Source organism: Schistocerca nitens, chromosome 9 (assembly GCF_023898315.1).
Source record: "Schistocerca nitens isolate TAMUIC-IGC-003100 chromosome 9, iqSchNite1.1, whole genome shotgun sequence".
Taxonomy (NCBI): domain Eukaryota; kingdom Metazoa; phylum Arthropoda; class Insecta; order Orthoptera; family Acrididae; genus Schistocerca; species Schistocerca nitens.
The window spans coordinates 402195816-402219716 of NC_064622.1; the positions used below are offsets into that span (position 1 = coordinate 402195816).

Genomic DNA, 23901 nt, shown 5'->3' on the forward strand with positions numbered 1-23901 from the left:
ACGTGGGAAATTCCAGGAGGACAATGCGACACCCGACACGCCGAGAATTGCTACAGAACACTCTACTGAGTTTAAATGCTCCCGCTGGATACCAGACTCCCCAGACATGAACATTATTGAGTGTATCTGGGATGCCTTGCAACGTGCTGTTCAGAAGAGATCTCCACTCCCTCATACTCTTACGGATTTATGGACAGCCCTGCAGGATTCATGGTATCAATTCCCTCCAGCCCTACTTGAGACATTGTGTACTGTGTATTGAACCAGGGACCTAGAAACAACGGAGAGGCTTCGTTCCGCTGTAGCCCTCAGTGGTTCACAATGGGCCACACCAGTCTACGTGCCCCACCGCCGCCCCACGCTGAACCCAGGGTTATTGTGCATTTCGGCCCCATTGGACGTCCCCGGGAACATCTCATACCTGACGAGTGTAACCCCAAATGTTTGCGTGGTAGAGTAATTATGATATATGCATACGTGGAGACAGTGTTCACACAGGAATTGCTAACATAGTGTAACTGAGGCGGAATAAGGGGGACCAGTCCGCATTCGGCGAGGCAGTTGGAAAACTGCCTTAAAAACCATCCACAGGCTGGCCGGCACACCGGACCTCGACACTAATCCGCCGGCGAATTCGTGCTGGGGACCGGCACGCCTTCCTGCTCGGGAAGCAGCGCGTTAGACCGCGCGGCTAGCCGGGCGGGCACTTCAGACATTATTCGAGTCCATGCCACATTGTGTTGCAGCACTTCTGCGTGCTCTACACGATATTAGGCTGGTGTACCAGCTTCTTTGGCTCTTCAGTGTATTCTAAAAAAAAAAAAAAATGAACTGAACCTTATTGTAGGAATCGCAATGTATTTAAATTTTGTGCTGGGTCACGTTTTGGCTGCAAACCAAGATTTTCGAGTTATTCAAGAAAAACGTATAAGATTGACTTTCGAACGCACCCTTCTCCCCTGCCTCACACAAGGAACACACACATCCCTCACCAGTCGAATTTCTGGTATGTTGTTCGTGGCACTCCCTCTTACTGCTGTATAAAAATTTCTGACTTCACGAGCTATTTCCGATATTGACCTGTTTTTGTCTCTACTGACTGGGCTATTAGTCAATCAACATAATCGGCCACTTCTTTAATATTATTAATTTAAACGTGCCAATGAGGATAGTGAAAGAAAACGATTTTTGTAAACATTGCGCTAGAACTAATTACGTTGACAACTCGGTCCAGATTTAATCCTTACAAGCACAGTAGTTCCGTACTCAGAAGGCCAAACGAACACAGTGATGTAAATGTTTATTTTATGCTGTCAAAATTCAAAAAATTGTTAAGTAAAACTTACACGAGAGTCAGTTTTACAATTTGTAAGTGATAGACTAAGCCTGTGTCGTAATAAGGCCAATGAAGACCAAGAGAGATCGAATGTGGTAAATAATTCCTGCAGTCGCAGTTTTTTGTTTGGTGAAATGCGTGAGTGTCATGAACAACATACTGGTAATCCTGACCGTTGGGGGCTGAGCGTGGGAGTGGGGGGTCGTTTGAAGGTCATTTTTGTACGTTTTTTCGAATAACTCAAAAACTACAGCCTCTAGCGAAAACGCATCCCAGTACAAAATTTAACTGCATTAAATTTCTTACAAAAAAGCTTCGGGAACTTTATCTGTAGGGCTAACAGCTTGCGCGTAGCGGGCGATAGAATAGGAACGTCTCGCGCGCGGTTTTTGAAGGCCAGCTATAACATTGCGGGGTGCATAAAACGACATCGGCCGGAGCAGCTAAATCACCTTGTATATCTTTTTTTCATTTCGGTTGTCACATCCTCCGTGGGAAATTTTACTGATTCCCTGGTACGACGGCGGTTTCAGCTTCTGCTGTCAAAATGCTTGCGAATCTCGGCAGAACCTCGCCGAAATAGGTCTTAATTAGTGTCCTCAACCTTTTCGCTGACTCCCCATCATACAGCACCAAGCGAGTTACTGAAAGGGATTGGTCCAGCCCCTGACACGAAGATTCCTAGCACAACATACTAAGAGGATAACTATCAATCGTTTGAGACACGATAAGTTTCATGTAATTCTCGAAATTAGCTCTTGAGGGACGACACGTTTTCATACTAACTAAATCAGTTATATCAGAAGTGGCAGGCTTACGATATTGCCTCCTCTTGCGAAACTTTCTGCGTACGCCCATGCTCGGAGGCATTTGATGCCACAGGCACAGTTCCCTGCTCCTTCACATTTCGCGGCCCCATTGTTCTTTGTTCTCGCACCATCTGTTCAGCAGTTCCATCAGCAGCAGACGCTGTTGTATGACTTTCAGGGCACGCTCTGGTCTGTTCTTAACGACGACCCTTCCGGGGCCGTGACCCGTCTCAGATAACGAGAACGGCCAGAAAAACTCTGGCGGCGCCTTTGTAGTCGACGAAGCGTTTTCATCACTTCCGTTTTTCCCAGCAGACTTGCATCGTTGCAGCGCCTTGTGATTGCAGTTCTCGAAGGTCCAAAACTTAAAGAATTCACTATGTTGTGTAACACTGACACTGGAATGCTCATTTCTGTCAAATACTTTCGGATTCTAGCTAATCTTAGGTCAGGTAGAAACTTAACCGGTAGCAGGTGCGAACATGTATGAATTGGTTGTGTTTTTGCTGGCAGCAGTGTTGGAACCTACGTATCCCAGTGTAGCGTTACTGTAAGTGTTTATTTCCACATTTTAATTAGTAGTGGTAGTAGTAGTAGTAGTAGTAGTAGTAGTAGGTTGAGGAGGAGGAGGCCGAATAATTGTAAATTATACAGTGCCAAGAGGGGAGTAATATATTTTTTTGTAGTATCAATTATATATCGCAGCCCTGTAAGAACGGTGACACAACTCGATACTGCAGTACTTCAGAAAAATAGATACAAAAAATTCTATAAAACGTATAGCTAAATAATATAAGCATCCTTTATACTTTAAGTACGTAATTTTTGCTGTAAATTCTGTCATAGTCTATCCAATAGTAATGTGGACATGTGTTCTGTACCTGTCGAATGTGAGGTGTTACCAGGTAATTATTAATTAATACTTTGAGTTGTGCCACTTTTCTTGGTTTACTAAAGCTATTTAGTTTTTATTATCACTCATCATGTAATACTTTTGCCAATTTTCCACCCCAAATAACAGTATTGGGACAAACAGAGTATGAGGTCACTATGCATTATTGCCAGATGTATCCAAGATGGCGGCGATGACGTCGTCCAAGATAGCGTCGTGCAGACTTGGCAACATCACATGACATCATCCAAGATGGCGGCCATGACATCATTCAAGATGGCGGGAAGTTTGAATTTTGGCGGGAAAGTGCCATGGCCCCCTCCCCCAGAAAAATGGTGCGAATTTCAAATTCCAACAGGATAATGCACCACACCTCTATTATCTGTAATAAGAAAAGAAAATGGCGGGAAGATATCTCACTTGGGCTACCTCCACTAACTGAAGTCACCCGACCGCCACTTCCTCCTACGGACTGTCGCCAAGTTTGAATTCCAACAGGATAATGCACCACACCCCTTTTATCTCTACTAAACAATGAAAATCGCGGGAAGCTAGCTCAATTAGCCTACCTCCACTAACCTAAGTCACCCGACCGCCACTTCCTCCCACAAACTGTCGCCAAGTTTGAATTTTTGCAGTAAACAAAGGTCACTTGGGATTTCGCTACCAACCTAAGAAAATTGTGGCAAGCAAAGCTCACCCCCACTAACCTAAGTTATCCGGCCGCCACCTCTTCCTAGGGGTTGGTGGTAAAAGGACTCAGCCTGCACTAGGCTCATGGAGAGAGGAAGGAGTGTACTTTATTTATTTTGGAGCAACTTATGTAGGGATGGAGTATATTTATCAAAGTGATACAGAACACACGCTCTGACATGCCCCACAGCATACAGACCTGCAAACTACTTCCACATAACTCATTTATAAGGCTCTACACACAAGCCTGCTAAGTGTAAACTGTCAAAAATCATGTATTGCAGAGCCTACAGACATGCAAACCACTCGTAAATAATGCAATACATTTACGTCCAGAGAGCCAAACAACTCATAAATTCTCAAAATAATAATCCATCTAAAATACTCTGCAAACATGCTTGGTGATTGTCAGCTCTTGAAATCATACAACACTATTTATTTAAACAATTAGAGACAGCACCACCACCCAGTGTGTTCACCATGAGGTCCAGAACCTAACTGCCTTAGTAGACATAGCCACCACCAGAGGGTGCTCTCATGGCATCAGGTGATGATGCAAGTACAGTTATCCATGATGGCTGCAAACAGTGTGTTCACCAGCAGAGGACACTGTCTTCCCTCCTGTGACATAACCCAGTATGGTGGGGGGAAATGGCGGGAAAAGGACTCTGGACGCAAGTCCTTATTTTGCAGACAATCTCTCCACCACGAGACTTGGTGTCCAGATGGTACTGTCTTCCCTCCTGTGACATAATCCAAGATAGTGGTCTGTAGGGGGAAAATGACTCAGCCTGCTCAGGGCTGCTGTACAGAGTAAGGAAGGAGTGCACTATATTTATTTTGAAAAAAAATTATTTAGGGATGGAGTATATTTATCACACCGACACAAAACACTCGCCCTGATGTACTTGGGGTCACACTACACAGACTGCAGATATGCAGACAACTCCTAATTTTTCGAAATAATTTCAGTACACACTTTCAAACTGCTCCTAAATAATGCTTGCCAGTGATGTGCAGACACGCTCAGTACTCGTAAACCGTCCAAATAACGCATAGCACCATACGCCGATGAAACGACATCGGACGGGAGCGAAGGCGTATTTACAGAGCGCAAACGTTAGAAGCCGGTCCGTGAGCGCGTGCAGTCGATGCGGCTGTCAGCTGTCAAAGCACACACAGACATCCGTTCAGAACCGCACGCTCCGTCACAGCCCCTGGCCGCCGCTGCCGAACGCAGGTGGAAGTTGGCTCTTATACTGACTCCAACACGCAGCCCCCATACTCGAGGCGCTTCTGGACAGCACGTGTCTTTACGGCTGGTGACAGATAGCACAGGGCGCATTTTTCCTAGCGCCGCGACATTACACACCCCTTTAACCATACTTAACTACTCAGTGCGACTGACGCAACACCGCCAAGTGCATGCACATAGTTACAGTCAGACTAACAGCATTCCCAATGTTAATCTTACATCACATTGCTTTGTAAAAAATAATAGCCAAGTCAACCTCTCGGGAATTGTATACTGTTCCAGAAATAGTTAACGCTCGCTTCCTTGATGCCTCAGCTTGTATGCACGGAAATTCATGCCCTAACATAACCTGTTTACGAAAATAACATCGAATGCAGTCTGCCTCGCGGACCTAACGTGATAACCTTCTTGCTCTCAACATATGCAAATGTTCTCACCAATATGTAGAGGCTCCTATATCCCAGCACAAACGATCGAGCATTCTCATTCGTTCTTATAGAGTTTACCCAATGAATTACTGATGCCGCAGGTATCGAAGCTCCATCGACCATTTCTTTCTGGGGCTTTATGCGGTAATTTTGCACAGATCGCTTAACTTCATTGACAGTTAAACACACAAAATTGTCTGGAGATTATAAAATACGCTCCTGGAAATTGAAATAACAACACCGTGAATTCATTGTCCCAGGAAGGGGAAACTTTATTGACACATTCCTGGGGTCAGATACATCACATGATCACACTGACAGAACCACAGGCACATAGACACAGGCAACAGAGCATGCACAATGTCGGCACTAGTACAGTGTATATCCACCTTTCGCAGCAATGCAGGCTGCTATTCTCCCATGGAGACGATCGTAGAGATGCTGGATGTAGTCCTGTGGAACGGCTTGCCATGCCATTTCCACCTGGCGCCTCAGTTGGACCAGCGTTCGTGCTGGACGTGCAGACCGCGTGAGACGACGCTTCATCCAGTCCCAAACATGCTCAATGGGGGACAGATCCGGAGATCTTGCTGGCCAGGGTAGTTGACTTACACCTTCTAGAGCACGTTGGGTGGCACGGGGTACATGCGGACGTGCATTGTCCTGTTGGAACAGCAAGTTCCCTTGCCGGTCTAGGAATGGTAGAACGATGGGTTCGATGACGGTTTGGATGTACCGTGCACTATTCAGTGTCCCCTCGACGATCACCAGTGGTGTACAGCCAGTGTAGGAGATCGCTCCCCACACCATGATGCCGGGTGTTGGCCCTGTGTGCCTCGGTCGTATGCAGTCCTGATTGTGGCGCTCACCTGCACGGCGCCAAACACGCATACGACCATCATTGGCACCAAGGCAGAAGCGACTCTCATCGCTGAAGACGACACGTCTCCATTAGTCCCTCCATTCACGCCTGTCGCGACACTACTGGAGGTGGGCTGCACGATGTTGGGGCGTGAGCGGAAGACGGCCTAACGGTGTGCGGGACCGTAGCCCAGCTTGATGGAGACGGTTGCGAATGGTCCTCGCCGATACCCCAGGAGCAACAGTGTCCCTAATTTGCTGGGAAGTGGCGGTGCGGTCCCCTACGGCACTGCGTAGGATCCTACGGTCTTGGCGTGCATCCGTGCGTCGCTGCGGTCCGGTCCCAGGTCGACGGGCACGTGCACCTTCCGCCGACCACTGGCGACAACATCGATGTACTGTGGAGACCTCACGCCCCACGTGTTGAGCAATTCGGCGGTACGTCCACCCGGCCTCCCGCATGCCCACTATACGCCCTCGCTCAAAGTCCGTCAACTGCACATACGGTTCACGTCCACGCTGTCGCGGCATGCTACCAGTGTTAAAGACTGCGATGGAGCTCCGTATGCCACGGCAAACTGGCTGACACTGACGGCGGCGGTGCACAAATGCTGCGCAGCTAGCGCCATTCGACGGCCAACACCGCGGTTCCTGGTGTGTCCGCTGTGCCGTGCGTGTGATCATTGCTTGTACAGCCCTCTCGCAGTGTCCGGAGCAAGTATGGTGGGTCTGACACACCGGTGTCAATGTGTTCTTTTTTCCATTTCCAGGAGTGTAGATACTAGACTCACAAGATTATTGGAAGCCAGGAAGATAATTACCAGTGTAACTACAATTAAATATTATGATTGATGATACAGTCTGACACCAATCAATGTACAGGTATTGTCTCCTCTTGACGACTGTACTTCTGTATCTATAGAGCACATAATTTTCCACGTAAAATATCTCTAGCAGTTATCGATGTGCTGAGTCTATACGTCCCTCACGATAGGACATACAGTCATCCTCTCTAGTCTTGCCGTAAGATAAACCATAGTAACTTTACAATGCAATATATATACAGTTTACACAAACACCGCAGGTATGTTTTTTATCTGTACGCAACTAAACATCGTAAAGCACCATACATATCGTCAAACATGGAAAGACTATTACTCATTTACACTGCTCTCCCACCCAGGACAGGAGCTTGAAATTAGTCCGCAAATAAAGTCCCGACAATATATCACTGTGTACCGTATCGGTCTAGTAAACATACAACTCATACCCTCCACCATACAGAATCATCCCTCTTACATCAGCCAACCGAAGGCACTCTCAGAACGCTTCTACAAATCGTCTCCCCCTCGGCACAAACATGTCTCTGCTTCCTTGCTCGCTCGCTTTCCTACACACATATCCAGACTCGGGTATTACAAGAACACCCATATTTTCGCCATAATATTATAGCATTTTTGCGGTACTTCTCGATATCAAGCACTAGACAGCACCATACCGATCGCTAGCGCAATATAATTCCCAAGATATAGACTGGAAATTATTTCTCTACAAACCCCAAACTTTAGCGAGGTGCAGCATGCTGTAAACCAAATCACCCAAATAATTTACAAGCCAACTACGATCTTTCCCATGTCTAGAGAACAGACAAATGTGTATTCCACACACAGCAATCGATTTCTCCTCAACTAAATAAAGCGTCAAATGTGCAGAAGCAGTCAACCGAACAATTTACACGGGAGGGAATAACGCTCCACTGCAAACACACCTCCATACATAATCCTGTCAAATTTCCACTTTATCACAAAAGCCGCCCAACACATACTAAGTTTTAGTTCACTATTCGATCGTCTAGAGGACTGCAAAGTTAACTCTGATACATTCCTACACTCCAACAGGCCTCTGCATTCGGAAGAGTACTACCATTAACATGGGAACGTGAATCAATACCACCACAGACGTAGCATACACAGATACACCCTAGAAAACCGGTCACATATATCTTTTATCATTATACTTATAATTAAATGTTATGATCGTGGTCTCAATTGAACGGCATTCGGCAATGAATGAAGTATCGGAAGGCTGTGGCTCTGGAAATCGAAATATCTGTACCTTCCATACTACTGGACGTACTCTTCCCTTTGCTATCACAGTACTCTAAGTCAAATCCATATCCACCTTACGACTGGACATAGTCTTTTCCTTTACACAAACACACATACTTTATAAACCTGATGCTTAAATAAAAGCATATCACGCACCCAGTACTAATATTAAGTATAATATTTAGTGGCTCTAATGGCTGGCTCTGAGCACTATGGGACTTAACATCTATGGTCATCAGTCTAATATTTAGTGAATAATTGTTTGCCTACAATACGAAATAATACTGACCAAAAATCAACGATGGGTGTGCATGTCTCTTATGTTCTTCTTGTGAGTCCTACTACCATGTCATAGACGTAATCGACCAGATGTTAAAGAAAAAAACCCGATCCCAACAACTACTGCATGTTACTGTCACGAGCTGTCTTGGTTCTACAGGTGCACACAAGTATCCATGTTAAATGCTATACCCGCTTTACAAATTCAGGTACGACATTACCTATGAATGAGGTGGTGTTTTCCGTAAAAATGCCTTGGCGGTTATCGTACGAATATGTATTATCAGCTAACAATACAATCTCTTGATAAAATCAATGAACTTTGAAAGTAATCCAGCGAAGGAACGTGTTATGTAAGAGGTATTTGTGACTCCCATAAACGTATAATTCTGTACTACTTGCATCGCATTCTGTCTCAAGACCATATCAGATGTTCCACGATATATCCGCTGAGTTACAGGCGATGACTGACTGAGAGGGAGCAAAAGCAGTAGTAGTAGATGATGTGCCGATTGAGGTCCTAAGGAGAAAAATGTACACTAGCTTCTCAGATTTCTAGTGTTAAGCTATATGTTAGAAATTATGTCCATCATTGAAATCAGGTCTTTCCATTCAAGCACATACTTGCATAGGCTCACACCCACAAGTGAATCATATTTCAGGCACTACCATATCTCTAAACGAGTCACCATCCTCGAACCTGTCTGCTACAGTAAAATTACAACCTGGTTTTAGTCACACCCTACACATCTTGCAGTCGCACCCATTTTTAACAGATTTCCACAAGTGTTCGTTTCAATTTAAGTCGTAACTGAGCAGAAGTCTGAGAAAGACATAACCCCAATCTTCTGTAACCCGTGTAGAAACAGAACGACCTGAGTTATTGCAACAGGATCGTGTTATGAGCATTCGGTGGAAATGCACGCAATGTGGTACATCCCCAAACTAGATACAAGTACTACAGATCCGTGTCCATTCAAATCAATCACCCCAACATGCTATCATCGTTATTCTCTACGCCTCAACACAGAAAAATTACCCACTATAAAAGCTCATACGATTTACAACTCTCCTAGGCATCTACATGGGCGCAATGACGCATAGATGCAGCGGAACTCCAGTGCAGAGAAACAAATTTCACAATACTTCCCCAGAATGGCACAGAGTGCAGCCATCCAAGCATTCCTAACGGTGTTCCCAATCCCTCACATCAAACTGCTACTGCAGATGCCTATGTGGCCACGATCCTATTAAATATATACAGGCACTGCAGAGACCACTTTAAAGTCTAAGAGAGAGAGAGCTGTTATGTGTTTGGAACATCAAATACTACAGAAGATATCTTCATTGCATTAATTTTTATTACATTAATAAGAATGTCACAGAACATTCTAGAAAAGCAGATGTCAAGTTTTTTGACATTGCGGTACTCAGACCAGCTGCTTTAGACTTTGTAACTACACACTTGTACCCACACCACAGTGAACTTCTGAAACATATAATTTGTCCTTTATTGAAATTTATTCCTGAAATTCAGCTTAACTGTAATAGGTACAATTTACTACATAAATCGAAATGGAATTTTTATGCCGGACCGGACTCGAACCCGGAATTCCTAATTATCGCGAGCGGTTGCTTTACCACTATCTGAGCATCCTCCCTGGACAGACCCAAACTTGAATATGCCATACACCTATCTATTACCTCTCATAGATTTCAATATTTTGAACTGTAGTTTGACATCAAATATATGTAAATTGAAGAAGGGCCTGCAAGAAAATGAGAACAACAGTTGATGAATTCTTGTTGTTTTTATTCTAAAACTTTATTGGGAATCACGAGATGTGTTGGAATCGGTAAATGAATTAATAACCTACGAGAAGAAATAGACAGGTGTATGGCATATGGAAGCCTGGGTCGGTCCAGGGATCATGCTCAGATATCCCAAGTGGTAATGTGACCACTTGCAATAGAAATCTGGGTCCGAGTTCCAGTCCGCACAAATTCTCATACCTCGCTGTTGGTAGTACCTCTATACTTAATACGGGTTAGTTGAATTTCAGAAATAAATTTCAATACATAAAACTGTGGTTCATCATCAAATAAACATGTCCTTTATGTTATATCTCCTACTTTAACTGTCAATATAACATTACCTGACAGTTAATTATATCAAGAAGACGTGTTTTTGATTAATCTTCGATGTCACGTTGTCTTCAAATGGCGTATTTTCATAACACACAAGTTATGATACGAAATCAGCAAATTCAAAAATTCTTTAACCAGCAATATGACTTTTTTGTCATTCTGTCGCGACAGATTGTACCAATACCATAGCACTATTAAGGGATCCTCAATGTGCCAGTGTTTTTCAACAGCATATATTAATAGGACATAAATTGCAAAATAAAGCCCAGGAATAGAACTGCAATATGGCGCGTCCCAGGTTATTACCAAAGTCGATAGACAGCTCTTGCCATCTTCTATACAGTGCAGACGTCAAAATGACGTCACTTTTGCTTCAGGTGTTGTGAACTGTTATCCTGTTGCGTGCTAAGATTATTTCGTACAATGACCGCCATTTTGGACAGGGACTGTGAGTGAAATTGAGTGAAGAAAATGCAAAAGAATGTAAGTGCCAAAAATTTAAAAAATGACTGTTATAGTGAAAAGGGTTGTATAAGCCAAGCGTAATGAAACGAAAAAGGTGGCAAGTGCCAGAAAAATTCCTACTAGTTTCAAGAGCAGTTCGAAGATAGCAGCACTGTGCTAGCGCCAGCGGGGCTGAGATGGGAAGGGATGTAAGTGCCACCGCCACCGCCATAATGTTTGTGCCTCAGCTACACAGTTGCTTTAGTTGGTGACAGTACGTTGACATGGCAGTCACTGAGAAAAAACGCAAAACTGCGAAAGGGATAACACCTAAATATCTTGAAGCATTAGTTGCAAGTGCAAAATTGACAACAGCTTTTAGTGTAATATCTATGAATACTGATGACTTCATAGATTTTAAAGGCCTTGCTAAAGACTACATAAATACAAAAGATCTGGCTATAAGTAAAATTTACCATTTCCGCATTTCCCACAATAATCCTAGCACATTGAAAGTGGCATCAGTTTTGGGTCTTGAAGGTGATGTTATGGTAACTTGGAAAAAAATTAATGTTTTAAAGAACGGTGCTACTCTTGACAATGTACCGGATATTCATAACTTGCCAAAAATACACTTTAAATCCAAAATCTCACAAGAAAAGAAGAATGATTCTTTGCGAATGATAGATTATATAGAGAAAGAAGAAGACAAGGACTTCTACAGAGCCCTGTTGGAGAACAAAGATGAAGAGGCGTGCATCATGGGGGTGTAGGAACAAGATGAGGAATGGGACTGCTTAGAGGAAAGAAGTACAGTACTGTACTGTAAGTTTATTTCGATTAGTAAATGCAGATAACTTTGCATTTGATTTCTCGTATATATACGTGTTTTTAAAATAAAATTGATTTAGTCAAAAACGATCAACTGTATCAGAACGAATTTCGAAAGTGAATAAAAAGTCAAAATATTATGAATATAGCTGAGACACCCAAAATAAATTTAGACATCTGATTCAGTTTTTGGTTTTCAGGTGGCTTATACTGAAGACAAACAACTTTGCTGAAAAAAATCCAAACTTTTATTTTGTACCTTTTTATATTAGCCTAGCATTGAAAGAGTAAAATTATATGTAAAGTTATTAAATGTTCTCAGAACTACAATTGACTTACCATCTTTTTTTAACATAAACCCTTGACTTACACGCTTTTCACAAACGTAGTAAGACACTTACAGCGTTTTCCAGAAAACGAAAGGATGGCACTTACTTCGTTTTCCATATAAGTTTTGTTCCCTTTATACATATTCATAAAAAAACTGTTTTCATGTTTTGTAGAGGTATTTTGATATACACATATTTTTTTCATAAAATTAATGTAATCATCCAATATTTATGACATTTATTTGAATATTGAAAATTTTAGTTTGTGGCACTTACGTCCTATTCCATTTTTGTTCACAGTTGTTAAGTTCAACCTCACCCAAGAAGATAAAAAGATGTCACAGGACTCGTGGATGCTAGAAGAATCGACCTTAGCGGAAAACCAAACAGAAAAAAGTTATTCTGTCGACCTTGTGTTAGGAATGCGAAAGAAGCGTGACTGAAGAAATCAATTAGTTTTGTCGTTATGGGGAAGGGAGACACTGTGAAGCCAACCGCTGTATAATCGCCAACGGTTTTCGTGATGAAATAAGATACCACTTTTATACCGGCAGTATAGAGCCGAGAAGTCGTATCACGGTATCCATGAAAAATGAGCCTCTAGTTAAAGGGTTATTCTAGTTAAGAGATACACAGACGAGAAATAATAACCAGGTGACAGTGTTTCTACTACGATTTGCGAAAATGCCATACGCACTTGATGGCATTCCCATAATATCCGCTCGGCGCCCGGCGCAATGGAGTGCATGCAGTATGAAGATAAGGCATCCGCGTATGACAGAACAGTTGGCCAATTGTGACTTCTCCCACGCTCGTCTGAAATACATTCGTTTTTCTCATCTCGTTCATATGAAATCCTTTAACAATATACGCAGTTTTTACCAGGCTTTCTGTGTATCCAAATTATTTTCCTTGGCCAACTCGAAGAATAGATTTTTCTTACTATCTTTTTACTTATCTTGCAGCACTGGAACCACTCGAGGGTGAAAATGTTGCTGTTGAAAGCTGCAAGTACGATCGAACTAATTCCCACGATCCAGTACATGACTGTAGGTAACATTTTGATTAATATGAGCAGTTGTTCAGGAACTGTGGCGTGGCATTATTCTGCGACCGTTTATCATTCATTTATGTCAATGAGCTAAGCAGGTTCAGTCGTTGGAAGTATTTAATGAGCTTTAAGCTATGAATTAATCTTAGTTGAGACTGCTATGAGGATACCACCGCAAGTTACTACGCTCTTGCTGCAATATTCCGTTTTTACAATTTGCGCCTTTATATCCTCTTTTTGTGGACTATTTTCCAAGACGTATCTTTTAATATCTTTTCACGAAATAAAAATTTTGTACCCCTGGTGGGACTCGAACCCACAATCCCCGGTTTAGGAGACCGATGCCTTATCCATTAGGCCACAGGGGCTCAGCGCATTATGTTGCGCACAGTGCTAGGTCATTGTGATAACTCTTTCAGTTTCACTATTAATGACTTTAACCGTATTTCTGGAACGATTGCCTGTATTTCGACACACATTGCTGTAAAATGATCAGAACTTGCATTCAAACAATTGTGAAACTAAACAGACGTTAAAGCTGTTGATAAAACTGTAGCGCTTTCATTGGCCGCAGAACCGCACTGGTAAGCGCTTTTAATATCTCACTGCCTCGTTCTGTGTGGCAGAAGTATTCACAGGTAACTACACATATACACACATTAACTTTCTTATCTTGGGATGGTTCAGATTTCATAATCAAAACTAACTGCAATGAGTTTTTAAGTAAGTTCAACTTTAAACGATATAGTCTATTGGCGAAACTAAAGCTCTCTCACTCGGCCTTAAGCTACACAAAGTGATGAAAGACAGATTATCATCGAAACATTGCTTTTAAATGATACTGTTGCGCCACAATGTTATTGCAGCGAATACTAAACTTAACAGTTGTCTTCGGCAGAGACATTACCAGCGTACATGTAATTATCGCAGTAATGCTGTCACTACTTTCAAGTAATTTCAGGTCCACGAAACGAGTATTGTGTAAATTCATAGATTTCTATTAGAGATATGTGGTGGATCGTACTCATTACTCATATGAAAAGCAATACAGCATGTATCAGAAATACTTCCTCAAACTCTGGGGAGCGAATTTCTCACATAAAGAGAAGATACAAGTTTGCAGAATCATATGCCGAAAAGCCTTCGTTTTCAAATCATTAATGGCAGACTGCTTTATATAGCTCTCAACTTTAAAACATTTAACGAATGTTCGAATGTCCTGAATGTGCTTCTACACCTACAGCTACATATGTATTCTACAGAACAACACATTCGTCGAATCAAGGACTGTAGCACCTGTACGGTGAATGGTGTCGCTGGCTTGTAAGAAACCTTGAAGCATCTCTGTATGAGGAATGTCTACTTCAAAAACCAACTGTTTCCGTATTATTGACAACCTTAAATTGTTACGACGACATGCGTAACGCAATATATACAAGTCTGAAATGTAGCAAAGTACTGCATTTAACCTTACAGATCCTTCTGCTCGATTTTCAACTTCCTTGGAAGAAAGAAAGGTTCTACTCAGTCGAGAAAACTGCAGGAACCTAAATGAATAGTTAATCTTCCCATTAATAATAATTATTCAGCTTCTGATGCGGCCATTGAGTAACGGTTTCCCTTACCTCGCACAGAGTTCGTCATGGGGCTAAACATTCTTTCCAGAGCAACGTCAGAATGAAGGACAGAAAAACTTTAAATATGTTCTCACTATTTGCATGACCGAGGAAAGCTTCATTCATTTTTCATCATGCTTCAGCTTAAAAAAAAAAAATCCTCTTCTTCCCTGAAGAAAGTGCTTAACTGCACTCATTCCACGAATTACGTATCAACACAAAGTTCATATCGATACGTCGCTTACAGAGATTCTGAAACTGAGCACTGTTTCTTCGTTTACTGTGTAAAGTTTCCTTCAAACTAAAAACGTTTTTCAAGGTTGCCTATAAGACACTGCACGTAATTTGTCGCTTCTGGTCATCTGATAGCAGGTTTACATTCAGCAATGCAAAGTCATCCACAAGCTGAGATGTCAGTGATTGGTCATGTTCCGGTAGCGTCGCTGAATATATTTGGCGTATGATCGTTCTACATGAGAAAGTACAATTGGTTGAGAGTTTCGGACTATACGGAGCGAGAGTTAGCCACCGAGTTAGTGTTTTAATAAATCTTGCCATTCGACGTTCAGACAAGAAAAAAATTCCTTTAGTTGAGGCCCTCTTTCATAGACCGATGGAATTCATTATATATGTTAATAACGATGGTTTCCGCGTCAATTCGAAGAGCATTTGCTGCGATCTTTGCAGCGTTATTCAAGGTATGACTTTTTTTGCAGCCGCAACCCAGTTGGGATCCTATTTGCAGAATTCGATAAATACACTTTTATTGTTTCCAAATTCTACGGAGGCACTGTTAGCACAGTAAATAGTAATATTGTTGAGCACTAATGATGACTTTAAAGTCTTTTTGATTCTTGTCGTAATTGGGTCAAATGTTTCACTACCACTGCTGTAAAATAAGAATTGTTTACAGACGTTTTCCTCACGACAAAAATAACACACTATCTGTGAAAAAGCTATCCTGTGCCTTTTGTTGGGTGACTGACAAAACAACAGTAAACAGAGTCGTTCAACTGCTTGACTGTTCGGTCTTTTGAATACCAACGTAACACTTACGAAAACATTTTCGTTGCTATTTTGACTATTTTTCGACCGTGACCGTCTCAACAAATATGTAAATGTTTTTTTAAATTACCGTTTCCAGTCACAAACTTTGTCAACTATTGTATTTCTTATTTATTTAGCGACATGTTTCGAGGTAATATCACATCTTCAGGCTAAATGACATTACAAAAACAACTTCACAATAAGGCCATATTGATGTTGCATAGTCTTTTCGTAAATGCTGTGGTCATCCTGTGGAAGAAGAGAAAACTTAGTAAGAGGCGGTGTCGCTCTGGAAGCTGGACTGATGTTTGCACGAAAATGTTTTGTAACGATCACTCACTTTTTTGATTGCACTACAGAACTGTTTGTGATCGTGTTTCCAAGTTACTGCTATGTTAGTGACAATTTGTGAAGAGGAAATGGAAACACCCCAGCACATCAAAATGAGACTACGACGCCAGAAGAAAAAAAGTAAGTGACCGTTACAAAACATTTTCGCGCAAACATCAGTCCAGCTTCCAAAGTGACATCGCCTCTTACTAAGTTTTCTTTTCGTCCACAGGATGACAACAGCAAAGACTATGTAACGTCAGTATGGCCTGCCGCGGTGGCCGAACGGTCCTAGGCGCTTCAGTCAGGAACCGCGCGACTGCTACGGTCGCAGGTTCGAATCCTGCCTCGGGCATGGATGTGTGAGATGTCCTTAGGTTAGTTAGGTTTAAGTATTTCTAAGTTCTAGGGGACTGATGACCTCAGATGTTAAGTCCCATAGTGCTCAGAGCCATTTGAACCATTTGAAAATCAGTATGGCCTTATTGTAAAGTTATTTTTGTAATGCCATTTAGCCTGAAGATGAGGTATTACTCCGAAACATGTCGCTAAATAAATAAGTAATACGATAGTTGACAAAGTTTGTGACTGGTAGCGGTAATTTAAAAAAAAAAAACTTTACATATTTTCGTTGCTCTTGTGGGTCCCTATGAATGTTTTTCAGCGATTTGTGACTGACAGAACAATTGCGAGAAAAAATAGCTTCATCGGTCTAGGGAAATGTAACTATGATGAAGTTTAACTGAATGCAACGCAAACGATCCTTCCGCTGCTGTTACTTTCTCTTGCTTCATACTGCCGTTTTTGATGAACTGATTCGTGCCCAAGTAACTTAATATGACAGCAAGAACAAAAAGTTATTGCAACTCAAACATTTGATACTTTTGCACTCATCATTTTTTAAATCTTTTTCCTTTCTCTTCCAGCGCAGAAAAAATTTCTTCTTTGCGTCTAATGCAAAATTTGAAAATTTGTGGTAAGGTTTCATGGAACCAAACTGAAGAGGTCATCGGTCCTTACGCTTCCGCACTACTTAATCTAACTTAAACTAACTTACGCCAAGGACGACACACACACACACACACACACACACACACACACACACACACTCCCATGCCCGAGGGAGAACTCAAACCTCCGACGAGAGGAACCGCGCGTACCGTGCAAGACACCCAAGACCACGCGACTACCCCGCGCGGCTAGTCTGGGGCACATAACAGACCACAATCACACTATGTTCTGGTGTAGTAAAAAGCGTTTTACTACGTTATTTGTGGAAAATACTTGTTATAGCTACGTATGCATCACAACATCTCAGCATGATGCGGAGAATGGAAGTGCTTGCCACACGAAAACGTAAGTAAATACGAAAATACGCGCGAAAACATCGTGAAAAACAAAATTACACTCTAAGAGACAGGTTAACTGTCAGCAAAATAAACTGTCACATCAACATCGTTTGGTTGCAGATGACAAGCTACTTGTAATAATTAACACAAAAGTGGTGCAGAAAATACATGCTCACCAAATGTAAAGGTATTTATAAAAAGAAACGATCTGTTGTTTGAACTAAAAATGTACATAATTTTATAAGAATGTAACAAAAACGTTCACATTGCAGAATAAATAAAAACGAAAACCCACTGATGGTGGTACAGTGGTGCCGAAACGTGTTTGGGAATTGAGAAAAACGGTGTTTTGCGTAACTGGCGGACCTCAAATCCCAAAAAAATTTAACTGCAAACACGGCCAATACAAGGAGCTGCAAATCAAAAAATGGATAGTCTAATACAGTTTGGTCCAATAGAAGAACTGTAAATGAACACACATACCATGTCGAATCGCGATTATCTTCAGAATTATAGCCCCCCCCCTCCCCCAATATCTCTCTCTCTCTCTCTCTCTCTCTCTCTCTCTCTCTCTCTCTCTCTCTCGTGCCATTATTTTGGTTCAAATGGCTCTGAGCACTATGGGACTTAACATCTGCGGTCATAAGACCCCTAGAACTTAGAACTACTTAAACCTAACTAACCTAAGGACATCACACACATCCATGCCCGAGGCAGGATTCGAACCTGCGACCGGAGCGGTCACGCGGTTCCAGACCGCCTAGACCGCACGGCCACACCGGCCGGCGCCATTATTTTACTGAATTTTTTTTTACCGTGATAGTGTTTCTAATGGTTTGTTTATGCAATCGGACTAGAATTTATTTACTCATCTTCTAAACACATCACAATCAGTATAAAGAAAGATGGGAATTTTAAAACAATTTTGTTAGGCCACACAAAGTATTGTTATCAGATGCTACAAGGTAGTAAGACGGTCCAAATCGGACATATATTTTAGTAAACAACGTAATTTAATACTTTAAAACTTAAAATTTCGATCAGTTGAGTAAATATCTACACTAGCAGTTGCGTGAGAGAACTATTTCATGGAGTTTGCACCCCATACCTTCACTGCTGGTTGCAGGGCAGTATAGTGGGCAATGGTCAGGTGTGTCCAGAGACGTCTTCGATGATCACCGGGGCTCAGTTCGAAATGGGACTCATCACACAAGATAACTCTACTCCATTCAATGAGATTCCAGGCCGAAGACGTGTCTGGAGACACTCCAAACAGCGGTAGAATACCAACCTGATTGTCGCCCGCCGTACGACCCGACAACCAAGAGTGATGATCTTAAGTACCATTTCATTTCATACTAGGTCTCCTTTGGTTGTCATCCATGGCACCCTTACAGTCGACAATATTGTACGGCCCATTCTGTAGCCTTCAATGCACCCATTTCAGCAAGATGATGATCGTCCACACACGGCGTCTTGTCTTCGTGCTGGCGAAACCCTTGACTTGCAAGGTCGAACATTTGGAAATTTGTGGTAAGTACTATGCAACCAAACTGCGAAGGTCATCGGTCCCTACGCTTACACACCACTTAGTCGAACTTAAGGCGACCCCACAGTGGTTGTCATAAAAAATCGATTTTCGGTTTTCATCGTATTTCGTTAGATTAAGGTTTTATTTAAGTACCCTGAAAAGGATTTTGCTAAAAAAAATTTTTTTCGAGCGGTTAAAGAGCTTTTTCCTACCACGTGTGTTTATGTGCCACTCCCACTTTTTTGTCACCCACTTTTCTGCATATATTTTAGATCTTTATATCCCTACATTGCACGTTAGGGATTTTTTTTTTACTCCCGAGTGTGTTGGCTATCCTTGGAATGCAACATTTCGTTAATTGTCCTTGAGTTTTATTCATAGAGCAATTCAGAGATAGTTCTAAAGCTACATAAATGTGTAAGAAGGGTCCTGAAATTGAAAATATGACTATGACATTTGTTGCGAAAACTCACATTTACTAGTAGCACTTACATTTTTTGGTTACGTTTTACCGGAAAATTCAAAACAATTACGAAATTATTAGAAACAATAAATATTTCGTTCAAAATTTTGAAATATTACGTACAAGACTATTTAACATTTTAAAATGTTCGGATAATAAGTTGCCGTCTCTTTATCTAAGAATAGACGTGTATCTGTTGCCTTTAAGATCCCTTCACCTTCACACATAAATCTATACAGTAAAGTAAGGCCCTCCCAGTTCTTGGCTGATCCGTGATAAGACAGGCGAGAAATTAGACAAATGGAGGATTATTAGTATTATCTCTATTTTCATTCGCTCTCTCTCTTTCTCTCCTTTATCTATGTACAGTTTTTAATATAATATTTCATTACGTGAAGTCAGCCAAATAGAATCTTTGGTGGAGTCCTCCTTCTTGGTAATCAGCGGCTGGCTTGCTGTAAGAGATCTTTAAATTTATTATTACTGTTAAACACTGCAGTCAGTTGGGAGATTCAATCGTATGGACAATTTGTTCCTTTTACGAAAGATTGAGAATTCCAGATGTGTACGAAGCCTTTTTGGAGGATTTAACACAGACTCAGTGGTTGCAGGCTCTCTTCGATACAGCTGAAACTTCCCCACTAATTACAGGGCCAACGTGATCATCAAATGATTCAGAAAAAAACTCATTCGTTCATTCACTCCAGAACAAAAAAGTCACAAACCTTATTTATGGAGGAAATCGTGTATTAAATCCATCTCCATTACATGTCCAGATCTCCGGTGATTCCACGCCTTAATTATTTTCCTTTTACAGTCTCTTTCTCTTCAAACAAACAGCTAGCGGCACAAATGTTAATTGGCTCGCTTTAGCGAGAAGAAAAGCAGAATATGTATCTGTCAGAAACACGTCAATCCCTCAACAGATACTCCAGAAGCTGTCCTAGATACCACTCTAACAACCATGGAGAATGCATATATGCATATCTGTTATTTCAAAGAATAAACGCACTAGAAAATACTTTGGCGTCGTCGAGCTGTCGCCACATATATTACGAGAAAGTCAGATCAGATAACTTTTCCAAAGTGAATGAATGTGGATGGTTTGATTCAAAATGATTAATTGGTGCGTGGTAGAAGCTATTTTCTGTGGGGACATTACAACTAGGTTACAATATTTCCGAAAGGTGGGAACAAAGTATCCCTCCCCAGTGATAGTGCGAGGGTTAATATATCGAAACTAATTATGTAATTGTTCTTACGTAATTATTTTCACATTTGGATTGTTTTTGTCAGACGTTTAAGTGAAAGTTACTTCAAGAATATACACTTGATTTATCAGCTGTTTAATAATGGTCGTTCAATGTACAGTTAGAACATACATACTTGCGAATAGCAACTGCTGGCGGGCGACACACATCCTGCGTCTAGCGCTCATCTAGCTTCCCTACAACAGTAGTTAAGTAATTTTTTACTAGTTTTCGCTTTGGTAACGATTTATATCACAGTTTTACATTATGAATATTCTTAATCGTATATTTGCGATTCAAGTGATGCCAACTTGATGTTGTTACGTAGCCAACTGCAGTACAAGTTTCAACAATCAAACCGCACTTTCAACACCTGTGGGCGTGCTTCAGTTGACTAGTTACTGTGTAACGTATTCAAGTACGTATGATTGCGTACAGAAGTTCATTTTATTTGTAATTTAGTCTCCTACTGTTTTAATATCCCCCTCTTTTTTTCTTTCTTTTTAAACGGACCATTCGGTGATGATTGGATAATAAGTCAAAACTATTAATGACATCACCTGTTTGACTTGAGGTGATATACATATTAAACAGTTTTATCTCAAGAACGCAAGCGGTTTTTCTTCATTGTTAGTTGCTACCTTCAAAAACAATAGATTTTCTTATAAGCTCTTAAATCGTATGGAATTAACTCCGACCTAAAGTGAGCAGTTAGTGAACTGTTCATCAGAAATGTCAAATATGAAAGCGAGTTCAGTGTTTCTCTGTTCAATTATCCGCTTTTCCATTCTTATTTTTTTCCGTTTTGAAAAGTCAAGTGACAAAATTATCTGATCAAAATCCTGTTCTGAACTAACATCCGTGCTTCATAAGGAAATACTGCACTATACTGATTAAGAACCAGTCTCCCCATACGCACTCAAGCTGTGACGCTTAGCTTGTCCTGAGCTGCTCTGTAATGTCCCAGCCTTTCCTGCAGCGCTTACGTACCCGTAATTTTCTGCACACGATTTACTAGGTGTGTAGCCCGGCTAGCTCAGTCGGTAGAGCATGAGACTCTTAATCTCAGGGTCGTGGGTTCGAGCCCCACGTTGGGCGTTCAATTTTTAACTTTGCCTATAGATATCTACGATCGCTATTGGGGTGGTATGCTGCGTTTCGGAATAAATTCTGTTAGGACGATGGGCTTTACCTTGTTTCGAAGAACATCTATACGGGGCGCATTGCCAACTCGGACAGCTAGAAGTTGGCCGCAGTTGTGGACGGAATGACTCACGAAGGAACAACGGTACTCAGGCTGGGAACTGCTACATACTGTGTATCTCGGAAGCGGACTGCCTTAGCCAAACTGCTCAGATGAGATGCTAATTGATCCCGCAAAGACCAAAGCAACATCATGAGCGACATTTATAATCACGCAAATAAACTTATTAAATTGTCGGCTGTGTGAAAAACACTGTTTTTCTCAATATATACCGAGACATGTTTCATCACCTTTGTGGCCTCGTCGGTGGGTTTCGTGTTTTCGAATGTGTGAAATGTAATCATGTTTTAAGTGATAGCCGGCCGCGGTGGTCTAGAGATGGGCAAAACAGTTCTTTTCAGAGATTGGATCAGAACTGTTCACTCCCTGAAATGAATTAGCTCTTTTTCATGACTCACCACTCATTTACAATAGAAAATAAATGGAAGGCACATTGCCCTTTAAACTTGGTTTATTCCAGTACTATACCTGTATTTTGATCTTATTTGATCCTATTTTGAAGTAACACAGATAATAAGAATTTTGTATTGTTTATTGAAATTTCCACGATATGACAAAGTTTTTGATTATTGATTATTTTGCAATATCGTGGTTTTTTGGGTGATCGGAAAATGTTGTAACTTGAGATTTACATTAACAATATATTTGGCTATAATGTATTAAAATTTCATTAACCTCATACAAATACATCGCAAGCCATATATTTTTAAAGTGAATGTTTCCTTCCGAAGACGCCTAAAATCGCAAAATCCGTACCAGAATAAGGAAAAAAAATAAATTTGACTGTAAAACGAAAGTGCTGCATATAGCCTTACGCAGAATAAAACAAGGAAAATATTGGTGTATCACATTTTGTGATACGTTTATCGGTTCGCTCGTAATTAAAGCGTAAATTCGAGTGTCCATAATAAAAATCCTATGGGAACCTAATCTAATCAGTTTAAACAAATAAAAATAAAATAAAAACGATTGATGTATACATAACATAATAATGTAATATACATAGCGGTATTACTACGAAGAACAATATCCAGTGGGGACGAACTCCGATGCAGAGGCGCTGAGTCGAGCAGGTCGAGCCGCGAGCTGTATTACTGCATGAGCTGAGACCGCAGAGACCAGAGTGACACCTGAGTCGCTTTGCTCAACGCTCTGGCTAGAGTCGAGACGGTGGGGTGAGCGTTGAGCGGGCGAGTTCCGAGGGTGGGGGGAGCGGTGAGCGGCCACCACTCACCCGCTCCGAGACAAATCGTCCGTTCCCTTGCGAGCAGGTTTTTGCAAGTAGTTCCTATGTTATCCGCTAGGTGGCTCTCTGTCCTGTTGCTCGCATCAACTGCCCAGAGGGCAGGACGTGCGACTGAAACGATCGCCGACAGAGTGCGATGCGAAGTTAAGCTGCGCCAGACACTGCACACGGCAGACGACGCACAGAGACGGCACGGCATACGTGAAACACAAAATCCAATGGGGCACTGCACAATGCAGGCAGCCAAGGTAGAAGCAGGGCAGAGGCCGGCGCTGGCTGTGTTGTGTGGCGTGCACTGTGCTCTGACCAGCAGAGGCGCTGCTGATATGCTCCGTCTCTCT

General features: G+C 41.7%; 2 non-coding genes across 2 annotated transcripts; one reads left to right on the top strand and one right to left on the bottom strand.

Moving 5' to 3' along the window:
• Window positions 1–13759: 13759 nt before the first annotated feature.
• On the bottom strand, window positions 13760–13832 carry Trnar-ccu (transfer RNA arginine (anticodon CCU)). Its single transcript has one exon. It is a non-coding gene; the product is annotated as a tRNA-Arg (tRNA).
• An 8243-nt stretch (window positions 13833–22075) lies between these two features.
• On the top strand, window positions 22076–22148 carry Trnak-cuu (transfer RNA lysine (anticodon CUU)). The gene has a single exon. It is a non-coding gene; the product is annotated as a tRNA-Lys (tRNA).
• The last annotated feature ends 1753 nt before the right edge of the window (window positions 22149–23901 follow it).